Genomic DNA, 22,555 nt, shown 5'->3' with positions numbered 1-22,555 from the left:
GCTGAGTCATTCTCCAATACTGAGGTGGCCATTTGCAGGGAGAGGGACACTCCTTCCATCCAGCAGGATCCTAGCATAAGGCCATTGACCCACCTCTAGAAGTTTCTCCAGCTCCAATAAATGGGAAGTCTCATTTGGAAAGGAGGAAGTAAAGGGGAGGGGCAATGACTCAGGTTTCCAGAAAGATCTGAGCTACACCTCCCCCTTCTGGTATGGAGAACACGGCTTGCCCATGGAGACTACCTGGGGAGACCACACCATCTGATTCTCAGAGGTCACACCCACTACATTTCTGTGGACTTACCATACCTAAAAAAAAAAAAAGAAAGAAAGAAAGAATAAACCTGGATAGAGTTTCAACCGGGGCTAAAGAGCAAGATATGCCCATTACCGCTGTTCTAATTACAGAAGTTCCCTGCTGAGCTCAGCAAACAAATAGCAGAGAAATTAAGAATTTTATGTGGCTCAACTTGTTAGGGAGAACTAAAATCTGAGCAACCAGCAGAGGCTGAGGCATTAAGCCAGTGGTTCTCAAATTTTTGAAGTCAAAGCGCATTAAAATCCTAAAAATTGGCCCTGGCCAGTTGGCTCAGTGGTAGAGCATCGGCCTGGTGTGCAGAAGTCCGGGGTTCGATTCCCGGCCAGGGCACACAGGAGAAGCGCCCATCTGCTTCTCCACCCCTCCCCCTCTCCTTCCTCTCTGTCTCTCTCTTCCCCTCCCGCAGCTGAGGCTACATTGGAGCAAAGATGGCCCAGGCGCTGGGGATGGCTCCTTGGCCTCTGCCCCAGGCGCTAGAGTGGTTCTGGTCATGACAGAGCGACGCCCCGGAGGGGCAGAGCATCGATTGCCCCCTGGTGGGCAGAGCGTCGCCCCTGGGGGGCGTGCCAGGTGGATCCTGGTTGGGCGCATGCGGGAGTCTGTCTGACTGTCTCTCCCCGTTTCCAGCTTCAGAAATATAAAATCCTACAAATAATTGTAGGTGCACTATACAAATTTCTGAGAAATATCTTATAATAATTAAGTCAAATATTAAAGAAAAAATATGAAGTCTGAGCATGCTTTTATGATAATTAAATGAAATAAATATGACAAAATTAAATTTATCCTGACATTAAAAAAAAACATTTTTATGTTACATTTTTTGAATTATGCTTTTTAGCATTTGTAAAAAATGGGGTTTAAAAATAAAAAAATGACAAAAAGTTATATTTTTATATATATAGGTACATTCTTAGTAAGATATAGTAAATTCAGCAGCTCCTGGCATTAATATGTTGTTTCATCATTCTTGTGTTTATGAGAAACATAAGGGTGACATATCCTAGCAATTTCTTCAATGTTTGGGAATATATTTGAAAGGCAAACTCTCATTTTCTCATCAATACATTGAAGAATTTCTCTCTTTTTACTCTTAATTGTGTTGAGGATAGAAAATCCTAATTCACACAAATAGGATGTTAAAAATTATAGTAAAATGTTCAAAGCTTTTTAAGATATTGCCACATATTCTTTATAGAAATCCAAAAGGCTTCAAGAGATAATTCTTTATGTTTAATCGTCAATCTGTGATCAGTGGATATAGCTGCCAGTTCTTCTTCTTCTGTTAATGTTAAACCAAAATCACTTCAGGCTTCCATCAATAGGTTTCTAATCCAATAGTATTTTTCATTGTTAAATGATGAAAAGTGCTATAAATTAAATTCTGCCTGTCAACCTTCAAGTCCTATTTTATTTACACTTAACTTTTGCTTACCTTCAGAATTGGATATTTCAATATCACACTTCTTTTTGAGAAATCTATCCATTTTATTTAGGTGTATTTACCTAAAAATAATATAATGATGTGTTAATAATAAATATAATAATAATATGTTAACAAACAGTGCAGTATTTCCATAATAAAATGGTATAATAGAGTAACTATATTTATTTTTATATCTAGGCACATGTCATGAACCAGTACAGCTAGTAATTCCAGGTCTTGAGTGGGAATGGTGCGGAATTAAGAAAATATGTAGAATTAAGAAAATATGGGATTGGGAGTGTCCTCCCCATAATTGCTGCTGGCAAGAATGAAGTGCACCCAAAAATGACATCTAGCTTTATTTAGAGGGCAAAATGAGGCCATTAGCAAATCAAGGAGATCTTTGATCCTGTTTCCAAGGTAACCCAATAATTTTACCAAGTGCAGAAAATCTCCACCATATATATCATCTTAACTTTACATAAAAGAAGGATAGAAGAAACTTGCCTTCAGTCTTTCCAGGGAACATGGGGGGGTAGTGTAAACAATCCAGCACCAGAGCTTAACAGCCTTTTACAACCTAATCAGGCAAGTGAGGTGGGGGTTGGGTAGATTGTCAGTTTACAGCCAATTCACCACACCTCTGTCTCCCAAAAAATTTAAACTCTAAAACCCTGTTGGTATTTTGGTCCCCAACAGGCACATATTTCTCTGGAATACGATAGGGCACACCTGGAAATCTTCTAGGGTGCACCAGTGTGCCCTGACACACACTTTCAGAACCACTGGATTAAACCCTGAAGGAAGGGCCATATTCCCTGTACTAACCTCAGCTTCCATAACCCAGCAAGCTTGCAATAGGCACCCAGAAATAAATGGAAAGACATAGAAATACAATTTAAATAAATCAACAAGACAAATCCCCAGAAAAAGAACTGAATGAGATGGAAGTAACCAAATTACCAGATGCAGAGTTTAAAATAATAATTGTTAGAATGCTTAAGGATCTTAGAGCTACAATGGATGGACATAATGAGCACCTAAATAAAGAAATAGCAAGCATCAAAAAGGTCATTGGAATCATAAAACAAATAAATCAGAAATGACAATTACAATTTCAGAAATGAAGACTACACCAGAAGGAATCAACAGCAGGCTGGATGAAGCAGAGGACCAAATTATCAACTTAGAGGACAAGATGAATAAAAACACAGAAACAAAGCAGCAAAAAAAAAAAAAAAAATGAGGATCAAAAAGTCTAAGGACACTCTAAGAGAGCTCTGTGACAACATGAAGAGAAATAATATCTGCATCATAAGCGTTCCTGAAGAAGAAGAGAAAGAACAAGGGATAGAGAATCTGACTGAAGAAATCATAGCTGAAGACTTCCCTAAATTGAAGAAGGAAAAAGTCACACAAGTTCAAGAAGCACAAAGAGTCCCATTAAAGAGAAACCCAAAGAGACCTACACCAAGATACATTATAATTAAAATACTAAAGTTAAGAGACAAAGAAAAAATACTAAAAGCTACAAGAGTATATCAGTCAATTGCCTACAAAGGAGCTCCCATAAGGATAACATCCAATTTCTCAACAGAAACACTTGAGGCCAGAAAAGAATGGCAAGAAATACTCAAAGTAATGCAAAACAAGAGCCTACAACCAAGACTTCATTATCCAGTAAGGCTATTGATTGAAATTTAAGAAGAAATAAAAAGCTTCCCAAACAAATAAAAACTAAGGAATTCATTACAACTAAACCAATGCTGCCAAAAATATTTAGAGGACTGTCATAAACAAAACAAAGGGGAAAAAATCAATAAAAAGAGGAATGTAGACTTAAAGAGTAAAATGGCAATAAAACAACTGCATATCAATAATAACCTTAAATGTAAATGGATTGAATGCTCCAATCAAAAGACAAAGGGTAGCTGCATCAATAAGAAAACAGGATCTGCCTGACCAGGTGGTGGCGCAGTGGATAGAGCGTTGGACTGGGATGCAGAAGATCCAGGTTCGAGACCCCGAGGTCGCCAGTTTGAGCGCGGGCTCATCTGGTTTGAGCAAAAAGCCCACCAGCTTGGACCCAAGGTCACTGGCTCCAGCAAGGGGTTACTCGGTCTGCTGAAGGCCCGCGGTCAAGGCACATATGAGAAAGCAATCAATGAACAACTAAGGAGTTGCAACGCGCAACGAAAAACTAATGATTGATGCTTCTCATCTCTCTCTGTTCCTGTCTGTCTGTCCCTGTCTATCCCTCTCTCTGACTCACTGTCTCTGTAAAAAATAAATAAATAAAAATTAAAAAAAAAAAAAAAGAAAACAGGATCTGTAAATATGCTGTGTACAAGAGACCCACCTGAAAACAAAATACACATAGACTGAAAGTCAAGGGATGGAGAAAAAAATATTTCATGCAAATGGAAATGAAAAAAAAGCTGGGGTTGCAATACTTATATCTCACAAAATAGACTGTAAAACAAAGGCTATAGTAAGCAATAAAGAAGGTCACTACATAATGATAAAGGGAGCAATCCAAAAGGAAGATATAACCATTATAAATATTTATGCACCTAATATAGGAGCACCTAAATATATAAAACAGATTTTGATGGACATAAAGGGCGAGATCAACAACAATACTATAATAGTAGGGGAATTTAATACCCCACTAACATCAAGGGACAGATCCTCAAGAAAGAAAATCAACAAAGAAACAGCAGCCTTAAAAGACACACTAGATCAACCAGATTTTTTGTTGTTGTTTTTTGTATTTTTCTGAAGCTGGAAATGGGGAGAGACAGTCAGACAGACTCCTGCATGCGCTCGACTGGGATCCATCCGGCACGCCCACCAGGGGCGACGCTCTGCCCACCAGGGGGCTATGCTTTGCCCCTTCGGGGCGTCGCTCTGCCGCGACCAGAGTCACTCTAGCACCTGGGGCAGCGGCCAAGGAGCCATCCCCAGCACCAGGGCCATCTTTGCTCCAATGGAGCCTTGGCTGCGGGAGGGGAAGAGAGAGACAGAGAGGAAGGAGGGGGGGGGGGTGGAGAAGCAAATGGGCGCTTCTCCTATGTGCCCTGGCCAGGAATCGAACCCGGGTCTCCCGCACGCCAGGCCGACGCTCTACCGCTGAGCCAACCGGCCAGGGCCAACATCAACCAGATTTACTAGATATTTTCAGAACCTTTCATCTTAAAGCAGCAGAATGCACATTCTTTTCAATTGCTCATGGTACATTCTCTAAGACAGACTACATGTTAGGACACAAAATGAGTGTCAATAAATTTAAGAAGATTGAAATCATATCAAGCATCTTCTCTGACCACAATTGCATGAAACTAGCAATCAACTACAATAGAAAAACTAGAAAACATTCAAACACTTGGAAGCTAAATAGCATGTTATTAAATAACGAATGGGTTAACAATGAGATAAAGGAAGAAATCTAAAATTTCCTTGAAACAAATGAAAAGGAACATACAACAACTTAAAATTTATGGGACATAGCAAACACAGTCCTGAAGGGAAGTTCATAGCATTACAGGCATACTGTGGGAAGTAAGAAAAAGCTCAAATAAACAACTTAATCCTGCACCTAAAAGAAGTAGAAAAAAACAGCAAGTAAAGCCCAGAGGAAGTAGAAGAAAGGAAATAATAAAAAGCAGAACAGAATTAAATGACATAGAGGCTAAAAAAGCAATAAAGAAGACCAATGAACCCAAGAGCTGGTTCTTTGAAAAGATAAACAAGATTGATAAACCTTTAACCAGACTCACCAAGAAAAAAAGAGAGAGGACACAAATAAATAAAATTAGAAATGAGAGTGGAGAAGTAACAAATAACACAGCAAAAATACAAAGGATTGTAAGAAAATACAATGAAGAACTGTATGCCAAAAAATTAGACAACCTAGGTGAAATGGTCAAATTCCTTGAAACATATAATCTTTCAAAAATCAATCTGGAAAAATCAGAAAACCTAAACAGACTGATTACAACAAATGAGATTGAAACAGTTATCAAAAAATGCACAACAAACAAAAGTTCTGGGCCAGATAGCTTCACAGGTGAATCCTACCAAATATTCAAAGAAGAACTAACTCCTATCCTTCTCAAGCTATTTCAAAACATTCAAGAGGAGAAAAGACTTCCACACTCCTTTTATGAGGTGAGCATAATCCTCATTCCAAAAGCAGGTAAAGACACTACAAAGAAATAAAACTATAGGCCAATATCCCTGATGAATATATTGAATAGATGCTAAACTACTCAACAAAATTTTAGCAAACTGGATCTGGCAATACATGAAAAAAATCATACATCATGATCAAGTGCAATTTATTCTGGGAGGACAAGGCTGGTATAATATTCACAAATCAATCAATGTGATTCATCACAAAAAATGGAGAAAAAGCACATAATAATATCAATAGATGCAGAAAAAGCATTTGATAAAATCCAGAACCTATTTATGATCAAAACTCTCAGCAAAGTGGGAATACAGGGAACATACCTCAACATGATAAAGGCCACCTATGACAAACATACAGCCAACATCATACTCAATGGGGAAAAAAATTTAAGAAATCCCCTTAAGATCAGGAACAAGGCAGGGGTGACCCTTTCACCACTCTAACTCAACATAGTTCTGAAAGACTTCCCCACAGCAATCAGACAAGAAGAAGAAATAAAAGTATCCAAATTGGAAAAGAAGAAGAAAAACTACCATTATTTGCTGATGATATGATATGGTACATAGAAAATCTTAAAGTCTCAGTCAATAAACTATTGGAACTGAAAAATGAATTCAGCAAGGTGTCAGGATATAAAATTAATATTCAGAAATCAGAGCCATTTTTATAACCAACAATAAACTCTCTGAAAGAGAAATTAAGAAAACAATCTCCTTCACTATTGCAACAAAAAAATAATAAAGTACCTAGGAATAAATTTAACCAAGGAGGTTAAAGACTTATACCCAGAAAATTACAAAACATTGATAAAAGAAATCAAGGAAGATACAAACAAGTGTTCATGGATAGATGAATAAACATCATTAAAATGTCTATATTACCCAAAGCAATTTATAAATTCAATGCAATTCCTATTAAAATGTCAGTGGAATACTTCAAAGATATAGAACAAATATTCCAAAAATTTATATGGAACCAAAAAAGAACACGAATAGCCTCAGCAGTCTCGAAAAAGAAGAATAAAGTGGGTTGTATCACATTTTCTGATATTAAGTTATACTAAAAGGCAATTGTATTCAAAACAGCTTGGTACTGGCATCAGAACAGACATATATATCAATGGAACAGAACAGAGAACCCAGAAATAAACCCACATCTTTATGGACAATTGATATTTGACAAAAGAGGTAAGAGCATACAATGAAGTAAAGACAGTCTCTTTAACAAATGGTGCTGAGAAAATTGGACAGGTACTTGCAAAAAAATGAAACAGGATCACCAACTTATACCATTCACAAAAATAAACTGAAAATGGATAAAAGACTTAAATGTAAGTTGTGATACCATGATCATCTTGGAAGAAAACATAGACAGTAAGTTCTCTGACATCTCTCGCAGCAATATATTTGCTGATTTACCTCCATGGGCAAGTAAAATAAAGGACGGGATGAACAAATGGGACTATATCAAAATAAAAAGCTTTTTCACAGCTAAAGACAATATGAACAAAATAAAAAGACAACCCACACAATGGGAGAACATATTTGTCAATACATCTGATAAGGGGTTAATAATCAAAATTTATAAAGAACTTATAAAACTCAACACCAGGAAGGTAAACAATCCAATCAATTAATGGGCAAAAGAAATGAATAAACACTTCTCAAAAGAACACATGGCCAATAGGCACATGAAAAATACATTAAACATCACTAATCATTAGAGAAATGCAAATGAAAACCACAATGAGATACCACCTCACATCAGTCAGAATGGCGCTCATTAACAAAACAACATAGAATAAGTGCCGGTGAGGTTGTGGAGAAAAGGGAACCCTCCTGCACTGCTGGTGGGAATGCAGATTGGTGCTGCCACTGTGGAAAACAGTATGGAGATTCCTCAAAAAATTAAAAATGGAACTACCTTTTGACTTAGCTATTCCACTTTTAGGAATATATCCTAAGAATAACAAATAACTTATCCAAAAGAAGAAATGCACCTCATGTTTATGGCAGCATTGTTTAAAATAGCCAAGATCTGGAAACCGCCCAAGTGTCCATTAGTGGATGAGTGGATTAAAAAGCAATGGTACATATACACAATGGAATACTATGCAGCTGTAAAAAAGAAGGCAATCTTACCTTTTGTGACAATGTGGATGGATCTGGAAACTATTATACCACTTGAAATAAGCCAGGCAGAGAAAGAGAAATATTATATGACCTCACTAATTTGAGAAATCCAATGAACAATGTGAACTGAGGAACGAAATAGAGGCAGAGCAGGATCAAAGGGACGAGAGTAAAAGCGGTCAGAGGGAAAGGGGATGAGAGAATGGGATCAGAGAAGGGAAAGAGATTAGTGAAATTATATATACATAACACAGTGTTATAGAGAGCAGGACAGTAAATCCTGAAGGGAAGGGGGGAAGGCGTTGAGGGGAGAGGGCAAGGGGGGTGTAGAGGGGAACACGGGGGTTGAGGGAGATATATTCAGTGGGACACTTGAATCTATGTAAACACAATAAATTAAAATCAATAAAAATTTTAAAAAAATAAATAAAATGGAATACTTTGTCTCTAAATTCCTGCCAATGCTGAAGACTCTGCAATCTAAACAGAACTACAAGTTTCTGTCCAGAAAGATCAACAACTAAAAATTTTCCAAGTTTTACAGCAAAAATATCTTTTCATAATAATTACTAAAAACAGTTCTGTCCTACTCATAAAATAATGCCCCACCCAAAAGACATCTGCCTCCTAATCCTTGGAACTTGTGAATGTTACAATGGTAACAAAGTCTTTGAAGATGTAATTAAGTTGGGCTATTGAGATGAGGAGCATATCTAGGGTTATGTATGTAAGCCCAGTGTAATTATAAGAGGGAGGCAGGAGCATCAGAAACAGGCAGAAGAAAAGACAATGTGCTGATGAAAGCAACAAAAGCGTGAAATTGGCAGATGCTATGCTACTACTACTGTCTTTGAAGACAGAGGAAAGGGGTCACCAGGCAAGGAATCCAGGTAGTGCCCATGCAGTAATCAAGGCAAGCAAGTGTGTTTCCTTGTATCCTCCAGAGCAATACAGTTCTACTGACAGCTTGAATTTTGACTTCTGGACTCCAGAAATATAACAGAATAAACCTGGGTTGTATTAAGCCACTAAATTTGGGGTATATTTTTATAGCAGCAATAAGAAATACTCCCTCACTAGTATGGTGATAATGACATACCGAAGATGGGTGAATTTAGTGATAGAAAATGTTAGTTTCCACATGGAATATCTAGAACTGTGGGTATCCCTAATCGCCAATCTTGAACTACTTTATTCTATCATAAATAATTTGTATTTGAAACAAAAGCTACTAGAGGTAGTCAAACATATATTTTAGAATTCATTTTGTTAAATTTCAAATTTATTTCCTGAAAAAAAATATCTATTCATCTTCTATAAATTGAAGTGTGAGAAGTACATGAATATAAAGGATTCAACCATATTATGGAGTACTAATTCCAGTGTTGAAAATTAGTATCCATAATTTGCTAATTATTATCAAAATATGAAAGAAATATTTTTTATTAATTTTAATGGGGTGACATTGATAAATCAGGGTACATATGTTCAGAGAAAACATCTCTAGGTTATTTTGACATTTGATTATGCTGCATTCCCATCACCCAAAGTCCAATTGTCTTCCGTCACCTTCTAACTGGTTTTCTTTGTGCCATTCCCCTCCCCCAAGCCTCTCCCTCCCCTCCCCCCCATAACCACCACACCATGTCTCTGAGTCTCATTTTGATGTCCCACCTATGTATGGAATCATATAGTTCTTAGTTTTTTCTGATTTTTACTGAGTGAAAGAAATATTTTAAAAGGGTATATGGAACCTAAACCTTTTGAAGGAGCTATCAATAGTTACTATTTATATTATTGGAGGGAAATACATTATTTAAGTTCTATAATTTTCACTCAACAGAAGAACATTTCAATTGGTACAAGGTACAGTAAGAACATTTAGCAGCATAGGTTCTAGATACAGACCATCTGTCACCAAATCCTTCCTCTACCACTTATGAAGTGTGTAACTTTGGAAAAGCTATTTAACTATTCTATGCTATATTTATTCTTCTGTAAAATAGAGTTTATAAAATTAGACCTTGTGGATATTTATAAGAATTAATAGGTGCTGCACTTCGATTAGTGTCTGATACAAAGAAAGTAAAGTTTAAACATGTTATTTTTTATTACTTCTGTTTTTATTTGATCTCTGAGTAGTACAAGTGGAAACAACAAATTTTTACTTTTTTATTTAAAAAAATAATGTTGTGTTCCATTATAAGGTTGGTACTATGTTTTTCATTATAAAATAAATACATTCTTTAATCTCTAAGAGGATCAGCAGAATTGCCTCCAATTTTTATCATACTTTATTTAAAGGAGTTTTAATATAATAAAGTATTGGTTCATGCAGAAACATAGCTTTGCTGCTGGCTTAGAAGATGGAGAAATGGGCCATAGATGCACTGTTAAGAGTTTTTACCCCTTGTTTAAAGCAGCTTGTCTTATAAAGACAAGATATTTGTAAATCAACTGATTTGAATTCTTTAAAGAGGATTCAACTTTGAAACAAAATTTTCTGACCTCACAGAGTTCTTAATTGGAAAGCTTTTAAATAAAGGAAGTCAATGAGGAAAGCAAAGATGTCTTAGATATGAATGGTTCTCCCTTCCTCACCCCCACGTTTCAGCACAATGTCCAGGCAAGGAAGTATATAACACCGAGACATTGGTGGATCTGAGAGCAGAAGAAGCCCAGAAGAAACACAATATCCAAAATATCCTACAGAACCAGACATGATAGAGGATTAAAAAATGCCTGGGTGGGGTGTCTTACGTCAGTCAGTGCTATGGTAGAGAGTGCAAAGGGAGAGCAGCATTTCATTTCTGTTTTTAAAATAAACCACTGTTTAGATAGGTTTGTATAATATTAACTTATGTATTTCTAGGCAAAAGCAAAAAATAAACTACACAGGTGTTTATGAATCAATCACTGATAAGTGTAAATAATTTTCATTTCCAAGCATGTGTTCATCCAAAAGAATATTTTCAGAACCTCTTATTGCAAGGTACAAGGAAAGCATGGCAAGAGTTAGGACATGAAAAACATGGTGCATTTGGGCAACTGAAAGCAATTCTTAGAGCTATGCTTCTTGTTTCTCAAGGCCTAACCATTTCTGTCACATGGCTTCACGTAACTAAGGCTTGTATTTTCCGCAGGAGAGAAGTGACAAGTTTTAACAATTTATTTGTATTTATAAATTGCAGTTGATGTGCAATAGTCTATTTTTTTTCAGATGTACTAACAATTCAGTGATTAGAAATTATATAACTTATGAAAGGATCACCTCTATAAATCTAGTCACCATCTGACACCATACATAGTTATTACAATATTATTGGATATATACACCCTATGCTGTACTTGACATCCCTGTGACTGTTCTGTAACTACCAATTTGCATTTCTAAAACCCTTTACCTTTCTCACCCATTCTACCCATTTCCCCTCCCATCTGACAACCATTAAAATGTTCTCAGTACATATGAGTCTCCTTCTGTTTTGCTTATTTTGTTTCTTAGATTTTACATATAAGTGAAGTCATTCAGCATTTGTCTTTCTCTGTCTGAATTATTTTACTTACCATAACACTCTCCAGGTCCATTTTATATTGTTGCAGATGGCAAGGTTTTATTCTTTCTTATGGCTGAATTATATTCTGATATATCTATATATATACAATATTTATATTATATTATATTATATTATATTATATTATATTATATTATATTCTTCATTATCTGTTCAAATAATGATGGACACTTTGTTTGCTTCCATATCTTGGCTACTGTAAATAATACTGTAATAAACATATAGATGTATATGTCTTTTTAGTTTAGTATTTTGGATTTCTTCAGATAAGTACCCAAGGGTGGATTTTCTGGGTCCTTCTTTGCCTCTTGTTTTGCTTTTGTTTTAAAGTCCACTTGGTCCAGTATAAGTGTTGCTACCCCAGCTTTTTTGTTTTGTTTTCATTTCATAAAATGTTTTTTCCATCCCCTCTTTTTTTTAATCTTTGTCTTTTGATCTGAAGTGAGTCTCTTATAGACAGCACATATAAAGGTCATGTTTTGTTATCCACTCAATCACCATATATCTTTTAATTGGAACATCTAATCTATTTTTATTTAAGGTAATTGTTGGTATGTATTTATTACATTTTCTTATTCATGTTTTTCTTCACTTGAAGAAATTATTTCTTATAATACCAGTTTGGTGGTGGTGAACTCCTTTAGCTTTTTCTTGTCTAAAAAGCTCTTTATCTGTCCTTTGAATCTAAATGATAGCTTTGCTAGGTAAAGTAATTTTTATTATAGGTCTTTGCTTTTTATCACTTAGAATATCCCATGCCAGCCCCTTCAGGCCTGCAAAGTTTCTGTTGAGAAATCAATTGACAGTCTAATGGGAGCTTCCTCATAGGTAGCTATGGGGGTTCTCAGGTATGACAGTCTCAACATACGATGTTTCGAGTTTACAACTTTCACTCCCATAAAAACTTAAAAAAATTGAGACATGAGAGTTTTGGCTTACGCCGTTAGCATCATACTTATGGACTCTGTGGGTGAACTAGTTTGGTTGCATGCGGTGGAAGAATATTCAGTAACATGGCTTATGAGTGAGGGCGTTAGCATCCCCCAGTACACTTACCTATGCCATTTTGGACTGTTAAAAATGCAAGTTTTTCATTTTTGGTAGGCTAGGGTGTGCTTTGACTTACACCAAAATTTGGGTTATGTCAGTGTCATAGGAATGGAACTGTGTCGTAAACCATAGACCCCTTGTAACAGCTTTACTCTTGATGCTTTTAAGATTCTCTCCTTGACTTGAACCTTTGGCATTTTAATTATGGATATGTCTTGGTGTGGGCCTGTTTGCATTCATTGTGTTCGGGATTCTCTGCACTTCTGGGATTTGTATGTCTATTTTCTTCACCAGGTTAGAAAAGTTTCCCATCATTATTTTCTCAAATAGATTTTCAATTTCTTGCTACCTTCTCATTCCAGCACTTCCATGATGCAAATGTTGGTATGTTTTAAGTTGTCCCAAAGGCTGTTTATACTCTCCTCATTTTATTGGATGCTTTTGTTTTGTTCTGATTGGATGTTTTCTGCTTTCTTTCAATCCAAATCAAGTTTGCTTGGCTCCATTTCTTTTAGTTCATTTTCTGGAGATTTCTCCTGTCCTTTCATTTGAGACCTGCTTTTTGTTTGTTTATCTCCTCATTTTGGCTGCTTCTCTGTGTCTGTTTTTGTTTGTTTGTTTGTTTGTTTGTTTTTTAATTAGGTCAAGCTGTTCTGTCTCCCAGATTTGGTAGAGTGCTCTTATGTAGTAGGAGTCCTGTAGAGTCTAGTGGTATAGCTTTTCTCTTCACTGGAGCTGGGTGCTGCCCCGTGTAGGTTGCATACACTGTCCTGTTATAGTCCAGCCTTGATAGCTGTTGTCATATTGTTGGAAGGGATTGACCCCCAGACTGATCAACTGCAAGTAATGGCTCTACAGTGGATAAGCTTCAGGGCAGAGGCTGACCCTACAAACCAGCACTTGCTTCAGTGGGTCTTTGGTGCCTGCCAAGTCTGCCCCTTAAGTGTGTTGCTCCTGGATATGGTTTGGTTGTAATCCCGCAAGGTTTTAAGCTGTACTGAATATACTACTTCTGGGGTCTCCAGGATGGTGCCTGACCCAGGGCCACCCAGCATGAGCTACATTGCAATCTATAGATGTGGCTTGGACTTGTGCTGGGCTTGGAGGTTCCCAGGAGAGGCCAAGCTGTGAAGCTGTGAACCAAAGCCAGCTGCTGCTAGTTCTGGGCCTGGGGCCACTTAGCGAGAGGTATGGGCTGGCTACTGCTTATCTGAGAGATTTTAAGAAAGTTCTAAGCTTGAGCCAAGCGAGGACATGTTTATGGAAAAGCCACTGGAAATGCTTTGGTTGGGCCTGAAAGTTGGGTGGGGGAGGGTCTCAGAAAATCATCAGGGTGAGGAGGACAGGAATGGTCAGGTTAGTGGAGACTCATATGTGGTGCTTGCCTGTTGGCTCTGTGGAGAGTAGGGGTTCAGAAAAGAAATAATAGCTTCTGCCAGCACTACTGTCTGGGGAAAGCTGCCCGTCCATCTCTGAAGCTGATTCAAGACTATTCAGTTCCTCTCTGTTTGTCCCTGGTGCTCTAGTGCTGGAACTCAGAGTGAGTGCATCTGATCAAGTCTGCGTGTGGACCTTTTAAAAGGTATGCCTGGGACTCCAGTAGCCCTCCATTGCACTCAACCACAAATCCTACTGGTTTTCACTGCCAGAGTTATGAGGCTTCTCTTCCTGGCACAGAAACCCTAAGCTGGGGGGTGCTGATGTCGGACTGGAACCCCTTGCTCCTTGGGGGCACCTCCATGATTTTTAACTGCCACATGTGAATGTGGGACGACCTGTTCCACACCTCTGCCCCTCCTACCAGTCTCAATGTGGCTTCTTTATATCTTTAGGTAGAGGACAACTGTTCAGCTAGATTTCAGGCATTCTGAATGATGGTTGATCCTCAATTTAGTTGCAACTTTGATGTGGCTGTGGGAGGCTCTAAGTACTACATTTACCTATGTTACCATCTTAACTGGAACTCAGAAAAGACAATTATATTTGTAACTTTGGAAGGAGGAGCTTGCTTTGTGTACACAGCCATCTCATTCCTGTTCTCAGGAAGCCCATATTGTTTATTATGTTTCCAGGCTATAAATTTTGCAGGACAGGCCCTGTTGTGTGAAGAGATGGGGGTGGTAATTTTCCAGTGTAGTTTATGACAATCTAAGGCTTATTATTAGGAAAACAGTTTGTCTCCATATATAATAAGCCATATAATAAAGATGCTATTTTGGCCTTCATATTCCTGATTCCTCTCTATCTGAATGTTCTTGCAAATTCATGCAGCAAATATAACAATGATAATACTTAACTGTACAGCACATAGACTGCTATGTGTCAGGAATTGTTCTAAACATTTTAATATAACATTTCAATCCATAGTAATATCTCATTTTTCATAGGAAGAAACTCAGACACACACATGCTAATTAGGGTGTCCAAGGTTACATACTTAGTAAAAGGGCTGAGATTTAAACCAGGAACCTGGGCTTCACTTTGCATATGTGTTATAAGACTTGTTGGTGTTCTATTAAAGTTCCCTCAAATTCTAGTACTGCGGCAGCAGTAAACTCATCATAAACAAGAAAGATGGCCTGTATTTGGCCTGAGTGATGACATTTGGGAAGACACTTTGCGGCTGGCTAGAAGAATCTGAAAACAGACTCTGTCCATGCATCTCCAAAGCATGGACTCCAGATTCCAGAGAATGGGTACATAAACTTTTCCTCCTGGTGGCAAAAACTACTAAAGAATTTGAAGCCGTGTTCTAAAATCACCACACTGTGTATCCAATTTCGTATTCAGTTTTTCTGCTTTACGTTATGCTATGAATATAAAATGCCTCTCTAGTAAACATCATTTAAATGCCTATTTGACATGATCTAGCTCTCCTAGCCAAATTTTCACTGTAGATGCAAATATCAAGTTGTAGTGCTCTTGAATGATTTAGGTAGGAAAAGGTAGTGTCTTTATATAAGAGATAACTTCATAATAAGAAATTATGAGAGAATAAAACTACTTTGGGAATGTTTAGCCAGGTAAAGTCATTCTGGAAGAGCATGCTCGCATAGAGATTCATCTTTTAGCACTTCATTGAAAATTACACGGCCTATTTAATTTCATAAAAGAATATTAGATGCCGTGTGTGTGTATTTTAGCAAGTGCAATATAATAATCTTAGAACTACTAAACTGCAAAATTTCTGCTGCATCAGCCAATCCATGTTTGTATCTACAACTTTGTCAAAAGCCAATAAACAAAAAAGCTTATTCATCTCGCTAAGGGGCTGTAAGCTCTATTTATTTAAAATGGAGTTCGGAGATTGGTTTTTTCCATTTTGATGTGAGTCGTGTATCATTCTCAGTTAGTGACATCAAATGTTAAGCCTCAGTAAAACTGCCTTATAGAAGGAAAAAATACGATGTTGACTCAGTGATAAACAATTCCAAGATTATAGAGGGTGGTAATACCGATAGTAGTTGCACAGATTTTTTAAATTGTTTAAAAATCTGGCATTATGTATGATTTCTATTTAGTAAAAAAGTAATTTCTACTTTGGAATGCTAACTGAATAGACAGAGGCATGCCTCGTTTTATTGCTCTTTGCTTTATTGTGCTTCGTATATATTGCATTTGTTTTATCTTTTTATTTATTTTTTATTTTTGCACAAATCGAAGGCAAGACCCTCCACCCGCAAAAGATTATAACACACTTTAATGTGATACTCATTTTATTGCTATTATCTGGATTCAAACCTGCAATATCTCTGAGCTGTGCTTGTACCATCTCAATTAAACACCATGGCTGGAGTACATGTCATACTAGTAAACTGGAAGGAAACAAGGGACCATACAGAAAATCCTAAAGTGAGCCTGCTTTCAATGTTGCTTTCTCTAAATCCATCACTTTCCTGCAAACTCAAGTTTAGAATGTCACTATTATCCTTAGCACATATGTCATCCTAATTCTCCTTATAGAGCCAGGCATCAGGTCATCCTGATTTTTCTTCTAAGGTGTTTCTTGTATTTATTTCTTCCTTTTTATTTTACAATTGCTATCTTGACATCTTAGAATATCTGTGGGGTGAATATTGATTTTCCAAGGCTGAAACTGTCTTTTTAGTTGACATTGTTTATAGGTCAGATAGCTCTATCATTTGATTCTTAGTTTTCCCTGTATATTCTAATAAAAATTGTTCTGCATAAGTGAGTCTCATAAAGGCATGTGAATTTATGAGGCTTTAATGTCTGAATCATCTCACAAATGGTGAGAGGCTGCCTTTGCAAAATTCTTTGCTTCTACCCACTCACTATTCTACACCCTCAGCCACAAGCACTTTATATTTATCTTCACTGTAGCAAAAACTATAATATACTTCTTTAAATACCTTTACTCACATGCCGTCCCACTTTTGAAATTTGCCGTATGTCACGATGGTCTAGTGTCATGTCTGTTTGACGATCCATTCCCATTGTACTTCTGAAAACACATTTCTTTGTCAACTTCATCATGGTCCCTCCTCTCAAATCAGACTAGCTCAGCAGAGGCTTTAGATGTGTTTCAACTCAAACTTAACATATCTCATTCTGCCTTTATTTGAAGGGATGAGGCTTACTTACCTTGTTTCAAATGCTGTTCCAGGGACAGAAGATGACCAGGCATAGAAATACCCAGACAGTGAATGTATTTCTTGTGGTATGTTACAGATCAAATGTTACACTGCAAAATAATAATAACAGATTACACTTAGTAGGAACTTGTGCCATTTTCTATTAAAAAAATTGAATGTGCTATCTATTTCATCCTCCTGATGAGTCCCACAAAGGAGTACTATTATTATTTTTTGTAAAACTGAACACAGAAGGTTTATGGAATTTGCCCACAGCTCTACAGTCAGTAAGTAGAAGAACTGAGATTCTAATTCAGCTGGTGTGTATAGACACTCTCATTCACTATGCTCCATCATCAATAAAGAAAAGAAAAAGACAAATCCAAAAAGGTGTGAAGCTGGATAGATACTAAAAGTAGAGAGGATTTCATGTTATCACTCACATTTATTTGAGTACTTATATGCCCCAGGTATTGTTCAAGGATTAGAATATATTGACATGCAAAGCAATCATCCTTGACTTGATGTAATGAAGCTTACATTACTCTAGAAGGGAGAGAAAACTCAGGGAGAACCAAAGCAGGTAGGTACACCTTACACTAACAGGAAATTTTTTTAAAGCTCTGAATGTGCCCTTAAGTCAGTGTTTCAACCTGGTTTAAGTGTACAGAGTTATTGCCCAGGACATTACGTGAAAAGATTTGTAACTTTCAAATAGTTGCTTAAAATCTGAAGTAAATAAGATTTAATTTACTTAAATAAAATCTTAGTAGCGAGAAATAACACCAATCTCAATTTTTTGAGAAAAGATGGTTCTTTTTTTTTAAAGTTATCACAGAACTAGTCATGAATTTTGTGTTAAAAAATATAACAATAAGATAATCAATGGATTGTCATATATATCAGTTATACATTTCCTAGAGAGTTTGTTTTTATCAGTTGAAAATTTAACAACTTCCTATTAGTCTTCGAACTTTTATTGGTTAGCTTTTTGGAAAGTGTTCAAAGATTATGAGAAATCATAGTTTTGCATGGCTTTTAAGTTTTCCAAAGAGTAGTTTTACCAATTTTTCTATTTAAAAAATACTATGAACCAATGCACAAAGAACACTATGTGGGATCCTCTGGAGTGGTCATCTAATAGTTTTTTGGGTTTTTTTTAAATCTGGGTAATGAGAGGCAATGACAGTTTTTAGATATTGTTTTGGGCCAAAGGTAGCTCTTAAGCCTCTTTCAACAATTTATCTTTCATAAAAGTAATGATCACTGTGCATCTTCAGAGATTTAAAAATGCCTCAATGGTTTGGAGGAAGAGAAGATGGAATGATCTGATGGATCCTAGAAGACTAATTGTTTGCATTAGGTAGGATAGACAATGATATGTCATAAACATACACACAGTTTTTCTTAAAGAACTTTAACTTAGCTCATCTATCCTACGTTAGTATATCAGTGTTATCAAAAGACTATTTTAGACTTAGAAATAGAGTGATATATTTTTCAAAAATTTAAAAATATTAACAATGTCCCTTCCTACTATTTTTTTTCCTTCCTACTATTTTATCAGAGTGTGTGTGTGTGTGTGTGTGTGTGTATTGTGTATTTTTCTGAAGCTGGAAACGGGGGGACAGTCAGACAGACTCCCGCATGCGCCCGACCGGGATCCACCTGGCACGCCCACCAGGGGGCAATGCTCTGCCCATCCGGGGCGTCGCTCTGTCGCGACCAGAGCCACTCTAGCACCTGGGGCAGAGGCCAAGGAGCCATCCCCAGCTCCCGGGCCATCTTTTGCTCCAATGGAGCCTCAGCTGCGGGAGGGGAAGAGAGAGTCAGAGAGGAAGGAGAGGGGGAGGGGTGGAGAAGCAGATGCGCGCTTCTTCTGTGTGCCCTGGCCGGGAATCGAACCCAGGACTTCCGCACACCAGGCCGACGCTCTACCACTGAGCAAACCGGCCAGGGCCATATATGTATATTTTTAAAAATAATGTGATTTAGAAAAGAATTTAGTGAAGGGTACATGAATGATTTGAAGCCTGAAATTATATCACAAACAAGAAAACAGTAAGTTGTTTAAAAAAAATAGTGTTGTTTTTTTTTAATGAGAATGATAGCCTGCAAAAAAGCAGAGTTTAGATTCCATTTCAGCTGGTCTAACTCTGTATAGACACTCTGTGTATAGATGCTGGTGACAAATCACATGTGATTTGTCAGCAGCAACAACTGAGGCAGATGTATTCCTTTAGAGGGAAAACTGTCCTGAAGGTGCAATCCTCCCAGGACTGACTAGTATTCAGATTACATTTGATGGCTATTAGAGAGGTTGGTTTAATCAGCTCTGTGGTGAGGGTGCATTGGAAGAGAGAAAAGGAACTTTAACTTTCTTACTTCTTTTATTTTATATTTAAAAAATGATGATAACCTGTAAGCCAAAGAAACATAATGAGGTTGTTGATTGTGACAAATATGGTCCCAAGGGATACTATGTGAAATCAATGCCAAATTGAGTCAGTCGTAGGGACTCTGCATTTGAATTTCAAAATTCTACTTGTGTGCTCAAATGGGTATGATTTAAGTTGGCTATATATTAAGTTCTTAGTATAATTCATATTCATGTATTGATAGTATAAGTGCATTGAATATATGTGACACTGTGATATAAAAGCATTTAATACAGAAAAAGATCATAAAGTGTTGCAGTTCTTTGCATTTATTTACCAAAAGCTTATAAATGCCAGGTACTATTCTAATGATTGTTCTAATCTTGTAACAACTATAAAGAGTAGATTACATTGTTGTCTCTGTTGTCTCTGTTATATAGATGAGGTAACTGAGTCATCAGAGTTATCAAGTTATCCAAAGTCACATAGCTAATGAGTAGCAGAGTTGAAACTTAAACACAGGGTGTGGTTTCAGAGTCTGTACCTTTAGTTACTGTTGCTATGCTAATCTCATTCTAAGGACTGACATTGAATATATTTGAATTTATTAATTGATTATAGTTAAAGAAGTTAACATAGCTGGTAAAAACCTGGAGATCACCAGTTATGCTTACGTAAGAAAAAAATATCCCATTGTTGATGTGCCTAATAACAATACCCAGTATTTATTAAGTATTTACTGTATGACAACTAGCGTACTAGGTCATTGATTCCTTACCACAAACTTTGGAGATAGATGCTCTTATTACTTCTAATCTACAAATTAAAAAATTGACTCTTTGAGTGGTTAATATGCTCAAAGTCATGTAAACCCGTCGTCTCCTATGCCTGAGCCTACATGGCCACACAAAGCATTTCAGTGTTTGTGAATTGTCAACAGTGAAACTTTTGATTATTCATTGGTCCTACCATCAGTATATAATTTTACCTAAAATGTATTCCTTAAAGACATGTGAAAAATAAGTCTACAAATACTGTGGTTAAACATTATGTTTTTTCCAGTGGTCAACTGAAAGGAGAAGAAAATATTTTAGCCATGTGCTACTATAATTTGCCCCACTGCTTTGGGGTGGCCCTGACCCCTCAGAAATAATGTAACAAACATCTCTGCAAATGATCTATCTGGTGCAGATAACCTAAAAAAAACAAAAAGAGAAAAGAAAATATTTATAAAAACAATTCAATTGTTATTTTTAGTAATAGTTTTTACTAAATAGTCTGAGACTAAATTCATTAATATTGATTAACATTTTTTTTCTATAAAAAATATTTTAAACTATAGTCTTTAAATTGAATCAGTGCTGAAACTAAAGAATATTATGTCAGAGTCTCCAAATTCACCTGGTTCCTTCACAGAGCATGATTGAAGAGTTTCCAATTTAACACATTCCCTTTATGTGAACTATATGTCCTTCAACATTCTGTATTTCAAAACTCCAATAAACATTTGAGCAGGCAACCATATAACATCAAATAACTGGCAATCTTATTCTTTTCTTACAGAGAATCTTTTAGCAGTCATAATCAGAATCCCAAGTCGATTTTCCAAATTAATGACATTTTAAAGATTAACATGCACTTCTTCATAGTGGAAAATAATATTTACTTACAGTACTTTACATCCATACAGTGGAAGAAAAACATTGCTATTTGTCTTTTCTTTTTGTGGAAGGGCAGAGTGCACTCTCTAACCCAGTGTGTTTGTGTGTGTTAGCACATGAGCGTGCGTGCATGCTAATGGATTTACCTGCATGTGCCAATACTAGGAAATCAAATCTCCAGAACCGTCTATAACAGTTCAGAATCTGGCCAAAGCTGTTACATAAACCATAGTAACTGAGAATTGGTCATCTCCTACCTCTGGAATTTTATGTAACTTAAAATTTGTACATGTTCTTATTCCACGGATAACTATCATTTCCTGCGCATATATCATACCTTCTCAAGTAGATGCAGAACCATCACTTTGCCTTGTATGTAATGGAAACTCAATACACATTTTAAAAAAAAATGATTCTTTTATCTTTGCTGTAAGTTTGAAATTTTCATAATGAATGAATGATTGAGGGAAAAATGAAAGTAAGAGAAACTTAAATCTCCTTAACACATAATCAAGGATACAAATACTGCACTAAACTTAAATAAATATTTAATATATACAGGCACATATGTATTACATTTTTAATATTGCAGCTCAGAAAATCTGCATAATTATTGCTTTTTAAATGAGTATTAGAGTTTGCTAATGACAAAGGATGGGCAACTAATAACTAGATTAGCCTTTAAAAAATCCTCAAAATCTCTAAATTTTTTCTTTCCCACAAAATAGTCTATATTGAAATGGGCCTCTTATTTGATAGATAGTATGTTTTTCAGAAACTATGACAATGACGTATTTTTTTTTCCTGAGAGAAAGTCATTTTCTTTGTTAAACATTTAGGGATGATATTCTTTTCCTAGTATATGTGAAAATCTTATTATACAGAAGAGATGTGCCAGGGCATATTTTTGAAATGTTGGTGATTATAAGACCCTTTGGAATTTACAGAGCCTTACTCAACATTAAAATGAAATAAGATCTGCATCAGAAAAGATATCACGCCCTAAGAAAGGTGATGTGAAAGAGAATATAGCTCATTTCTTCAAGGAGTTATACATTAAGTTCCCAAAATAAACCAGAAAGATTGTAGTGAGCCTTGCTAATATTTCAATATTTCAAAAATCCTAGAAAATAAGTTGCTTCCCTTGACTCTTCTTTTATTTTCTTTTTTTCCCAGAGAGATAGAGAGACAGAGCAACAGAGAGAGGGACTGATAGGGACAGAC

The sequence above is a fragment of the Saccopteryx leptura genome, chromosome 1 (genome assembly GCF_036850995.1).
Source record: "Saccopteryx leptura isolate mSacLep1 chromosome 1, mSacLep1_pri_phased_curated, whole genome shotgun sequence".
Taxonomy (NCBI): Eukaryota; Metazoa; Chordata; class Mammalia; order Chiroptera; family Emballonuridae; genus Saccopteryx; species Saccopteryx leptura.
This window is presented reverse-complemented; position numbering follows the sequence as displayed.